At 42.0% G+C, this 6,000-nt stretch overlaps 1 long non-coding RNA gene across 1 annotated transcript in view; it reads right to left on the bottom strand.

The window, feature by feature from the left end:
* Positions 1-851: 851 nt before the first annotated feature.
* LOC138288469 (uncharacterized) overlaps positions 852-6,000 on the bottom strand; it is an 86,655-nt gene continuing 81,506 nt past the window's right edge. The window contains exon 3 of the long non-coding RNA XR_011202407.1: positions 852-1,001. This is a non-coding gene — a long non-coding RNA (uncharacterized lncRNA). The remainder of the gene's footprint in view (positions 1,002-6,000) is intronic.

Here is a 6,000-nt window from a genome sequence, read left to right as displayed (position 1 = left end):
GATTTACTGTACACTTTAGCATTCAAATATGACAGCACAGTGCTATGTTTAGTAAGCAACTATTTTGAAATTGTATTGTGCATAGTGCATCATTGTGTTTAATTCCCAAAAAGAAAAGGGCCAACACATGCTTCCAAAAGTGGTAGCTGTGTTGGGACTTTAAATCAATTTGTTTTCAATGTGCTTCTGATAAATTGTGTGTCTGTTTTATTGGGGTGACTAAACTGGTTAATGCAAGACTGAGTCAGTGAGTGGATGAATAGATATTTGTGGGCAAGTAAGAGTGGGAGGGTTCATGTAATTTTATAATTGACTCAAGTTGCACTTTCTGCACTAATTGAAAGCTATTGTCACTGCCAATGCTTTTTTGCTGAAAGTGCTTTTTGTCATCATCAAGTGTGGTGTATACAGTAGCTTGAGAACATGTTTAAAAATACCCTTATAGGCAGGACATATTGGATTGGTCTTCTGTATCTTACAAGGTTAATGCAGTGGTGGCCATCACTAATATGCATACATAGAAAAAAGATAGAACTTTGAAAAACTATTATTATTATTGTTATTATTATTGATATTATTATTATTATTATTAGTAGTATGTTTTGGCAGGTGATTAAACACAGGGCGTTATGTAAGGACATGGAGGTGGAGAAATGTAATCAGCCCTGATCAGCATCTCCAATAGTTTATTGCCCATTCTTACTAAATAATGTAATTTACCTCTGCATCCGTAGACCTTTACAATGCTTAGTAGACTCAATCTCTCTTTTGAGACATGCAATCACCATATAATGTTTGAGTGAATAAAGGCCTTCAAATTTATCAGGGCATGTGTGGACCTCTTACCTCTGCTTCTGGCCAAGACACTATTTCATTGAATCGCTTGTAACAAGCATTCTTATACTGCACCCATCCATAATCACATGAGCCTTGAGCACAAAGACAAGATTCATTGGCATTCTTTTCTGCTGGTGTCTGCATAGTTGTGTTTTGAGAATTACCTAGTAATAAAAAAGCAGAGAGATAGAGTTTTTTGGATGTTATGGAAGGACACTGTTCAACTTTGAATACTTTCATCCAAGAATATGAAAACATAAAATACCCATCCAAGCTTCTTCTTACATCCAAATTATTGTGGCATTATAACAGTTAAAAACAGAATCAGCACTCATCCACACTTTAGAATATAAAAAATCAGCATTTAATTAAATCTGTTGAACCAGTATAGCGTTCTGCCATCTCTTGTGTTTTCTTCCCAGCATTTGAAAAGACGTCCATTTGAACAAGGAGAAATGTTTGTATCATTATGAATAACAGAAGGGGGTTATTATGGAAGTAATGGATAGACAGACCAAGATTAGAATGCTACATCATGTCATGTCTTGTTATGTTCTGTGGTAGTTTCCAAAGCCTGCCACACAGTCGCAGGCATGGAGAAGGGAAAGTGATGAAAAGGACGAAAGAGTTGAGACTCACGTAGAGCAAATTGAAGAGTTAAATGCAAGAAAAAAGGCAGTTAGAACTGGTAGTCCTAGGGTGGTATTCCCCAAACCTCTTGCTTGCTTGCCTCCATTTTTCTGTATTTTTGCTTCTGTTGGCTTTAAGACTCCGTACACTTTAGCACTGGTAACCAGTTCTGAAGTGTGTGTGACCACTCCCCTAAACATGGTTTGATTGGCATATACCTGATTAGCATATTTAATTTAATTATACATCCCTTGTAGAGTGGTATGCCATATACCCGGGGCTTGTAAATTAAATGCTACTAGTTGGCCTGTAGCACTTATTATGCCACCTACTGAAATAGCACTTTAAAATACCAAAATGTCCCAGGCTGCCATAGCAATTTGAATGCAGTGTCACACGGCCATGTCGACTTGGCATTTAAACCCCTTGCCAAGCCTCAAGCTCTTGTTTTATTACATATGTGACCCCTAAGTTAGGCCCTAGGAAGGCCATAGGCAGGGTGCTTTATAGTAAAAAGGTAGTTTTACATTCATTTTTCACTACTATGAGGCCTATGTCTCCCATCAGATAACATTGGGGGCCCGTATTAAATGTATTAGGCTGTAATTCCTAAATGAGAGGAGGTAGATTCATCATGTTGGTACCTATGGCACTGTAATGATACACCCTCTTTATTGGTAAAGTCGGATTTATCATTACCATTTTAAAAATGTAGCTTTGAGAAATGGGAGTGGGGGTGGAGCTAAGTACAGCACCACTTGCAAATGAAAAAGATGTGGCCTGTCTCCTCACAATAGTTCTAATGACCCTCTGTAGTCAGTACACCCACATTGGAGCCAGGGCAGGGGAGAGAGGAAACTCCCAGAACTTCAAGTAATCTTTGCAGAAACTTCTCCACCTTCTAGGAGAGGGGCACTAGAGTATAAAACTAGGGCTCTTAGACCCACTATTCAGCTCACTTCAGGACCTGCAGAAGGACTCTCATAAGACTGCCTGCTGTTGTGCGCCCTGCTGTGCACTCTACCAGATTGCTGCTGTACCTGGAAGGACTCCGTCTGGACTCTTGGTTGGTGTGCCAAAGGTGCCCAGATGGACATATACCAAAACTGGGGACAGACAGTGAGGCCAAAAAAGTGGTCTGAGAACCATGAGGAAACCAGGACCAACCTGCTCACCTATCTACCTGAGGTGCATCTCTAGTTGGATTGACTTTGTGGCTTCTTCCACTACGTTCTTCTCCACAGCAGCAAATCCATTTCAGCTGTCCTTCGCCAAAGGGGTATCCGACCTCGTGGAACTGTTTTCATCCCACTTAAGATTTTTTTAATTCCATTTTGACGACTAAGTCCAAAGGTAAAAATCTTCAATGTGGCTTCGGTCCAATGACACTCTCTTCTTGGACACTCCTACAGCCTTGCCCGCTACTTTTTCAGATATTTTCTGAATATCTTATATAGTCTAGCACAACCAGATGTCCCTGGATGGCACTTTTATATTTTAGGCACTATTTTTAAATTTAAACTTAAAACAAAAATCCTAAATCGACTGAATTTGCGTCAAATAATTTATTAAAATGTTCTCTATTTTTCTAAATTAGTTTGAGTTTTTTTGTGTTTTGTTTACTGTTTGTGTGATGCATAAGTACGTTACACATTGCCTCAATGTTAAGGCTGAGGGCTTTTGTGTGAAGCATCGGTAATTGTGTGACTTTTTGTGTTTCACACTGTAAGGGTTTGTGGCCGTTGCTTGACCAGGGCGCACACCCCAGTCAAGCAATGATCCACTTTCTCACAAAGGGTATGTAGAGAATAAGGATGAGGAGAAAGAAATGGGGGGAAATGAAGGGTAAATGGAAGGGTGAAACAAATGGCAAAAATAAAAGGGGACAAATGGTGAAAAGAAGAATGAATTAGTGTAAAGAGCAGGTTGTGTGGGAGCAAAGGTAAAGGATACACTGATAAAAAAAAGAATGTATGAATGGGTAAAAAGACAATGGCTCAATTACTTTGTGGGAATCTTTATTGCCCTGATCCTAGTCCTCCTCATCCCAACCCAAACATTATGAGGTGTTTCTACCTCCAATAGGAAGTTATACCAAACACCAGGACCAAAGGTCCCTGTATACAAAGCTTTCTTCTATATCCATTCCTTCACAATAATACTCATCCTTCCTCTCCCACTTCCTGTACATTCACAAGTACATGATTGGAGGTGCAAAAGAAAAGGGCAGGACCATGGTGGACTGTGAGGAGGAGGACTATAAATCACGGCAATGAAGATTACTGTTAGGAAATTGGGCCACTACTCCTTATTAGAAATTAGTTCTCTAGCAGTTAGTTAGCACCCTGTCCAAGTAGGGGCCCTCACTCTATTCAGGGTAAGGGAGTCACACTCCTAAGATAACCTGTGCTCACCCACTTGGTAGCTTGGCACGAACAGTCAGAGTCATCTGAAAGGCAATGTGTTAAGTATTATTTACCTACACACACAGTAACACATTGAAAACACTACAAATGGACACCAGACTAGTTTAAAAATAGTCAATATTTATCTAAGTAAAACAAGATCGAAATGACAAAAAAACAACATACATACTCAAAGATATGAATTTTTAAAGATTAAATTCCAATAAAGCACGTAGAAATACAATAGCTGCAACTGGTGCTATCACAGGGTCATGATGGAGTCGTTCCCAACAATCCGGTGCCACTGATGAGGGAGTGCAGCGCCGGTCACAGAGTCACATGGACCCAAGGTACAGTACCTTAGAAACAAGGCAGAGTCAAAGACATAGCACAAAGTTGAGTAGGTGAGGCGTCGCTGAAGCCGGTGCGGTGTCAGTTCTGTGCTGCTATGCAGGAGGTGAGGCGTCAGTTTGTTACAGAGATGAGACATCAGTTCCTTTTGGGGGCCTCATCGGTGAGGCGGCTTTGGCGGCAAGGCATCAGTTCCTTATAATCCTGTGGAGTCGATGAGACCAGCCGGCCAAGATGCATTTAGGCAACTTCACAGGGTCGCAGTCACACCATGAGGCCGGAGGCACCACGTTGAAGTTGGGTGTCACAGACTTCAACAACATGACACTCGGGACTCACATTGTTGCAGGACTTCAGAGGTGCTGCAGTGGCATCTTACCAGCAGCGTCAGTCACGGTTGTTGTTTGGGTGTAGGCAGCAGCACGGAGTCAGGCACTAGTGTCAGTCCTAGGGTCGTCTGGAGTTGATGTGTCTGGTCCTTCTTTTTTTATGCCAGTTTTCACTTCAAAGTGCCCAGGAACTGGAGTGGGCACAACCTGGTGAGTCAGGGTCCTTAGCACGAGAGCCCAGAGGCTGTTAGGTGAAGTCTTTGCTGTGCCTGAGACTTCTTAACAGGAGGCAAGCTCAGTCCAAGCCCTTGGGAAATGTAACAAGCATGATACACAGCAAAGTCCACACTTTGTCCTCTCCAAAGCAGATGCAGCAACTGCAGGCCAACCCAGCAAAGCCCACACAGCAATGGAGCAGTACTCCTCCTTACGGCTCTTCAGCTCCTCTCCTTGGCAGAGTCTCCTCTTGATCCAGAAATGTTCTAAAAGTTTGGGGTTTTGGGTCCACTACTTATACTCATTTCTGTTTTTGAAGCAGGCAAACCTCAAAGGAAAGTCTCTGTTGATCACAGGATCCTTCCTTTCCTGCTCTGGTACTGGTCACACTTCTGAGGGTTGGAGACTGTATTGTGTAAGTGCAGGTACAGCCATATTCAGGTCCAAGTGGCAGCTCCTCCCAGCACTCTAGCTCAGGAAGACCCATCAGGATATTCAGGGCACACCTCAGCTCCTTTTATGAGACTGGCTAGAGTGAATTTACAACCAGTCCTACTGCCATCCTGACCCAGACTTGTATTCTACAGCCAGGCAGAGGCACAGAATGGTTAAACAAGAAAATGCCCACTTTCTACAAGTGGCATTTTCAAACACACAATTTAAAAACCACCTTCAATAAAATATATATTTCTAAATTGTGAGTTCAGAGACCCCAAACTCCGCATCTCTATCTGCTCCCAATGGTAAATTAGACTTGAGAGATATTTCAAGGCAATCCCCATGTTGATCTACAGGAGAGATAGACTTTGAAAACTGAATTTGGCAGTATTGCACTATCACTATCACTATCACTATCAGGACATGTAAAACACACCAGTACATGTTCTACCTTTTAAATACACTGCACCCTGGACATGGTGCTACCCTGAGCCTACCTAAGTGTTGCTTTACATGGACTGAAAGGGAGAATTTGTGCCTGGCAAGTGGGTGCACTTGACAGGTCGACTTGGCAGTTTAAAACTGCAGACACAGACACTGCAATGCCAGGTCTGAGGAATATTTACAGGGCTAATCATGTGGGTGACACAATCAGTGCTGCAGCATTTGATTTACAGGCCCACAGCACACATGGTGCACTATACTAGAGACTTACTAGTAAATCAAGTATGCCATTTATGAATAGCCAATCATAATCACAATTTACACTGAGGGCAAATGCACTTTAGCAATGG

The sequence above is a fragment of the Pleurodeles waltl genome, chromosome 4_1 (genome assembly GCF_031143425.1).
Source record: "Pleurodeles waltl isolate 20211129_DDA chromosome 4_1, aPleWal1.hap1.20221129, whole genome shotgun sequence".
NCBI lineage: Eukaryota > Metazoa > Chordata > Amphibia > Caudata > Salamandridae > Pleurodeles > Pleurodeles waltl.
Note: the sequence above shows the minus strand (reverse complement) of the source record. Positions and strands in the feature narration are given on the sequence as shown.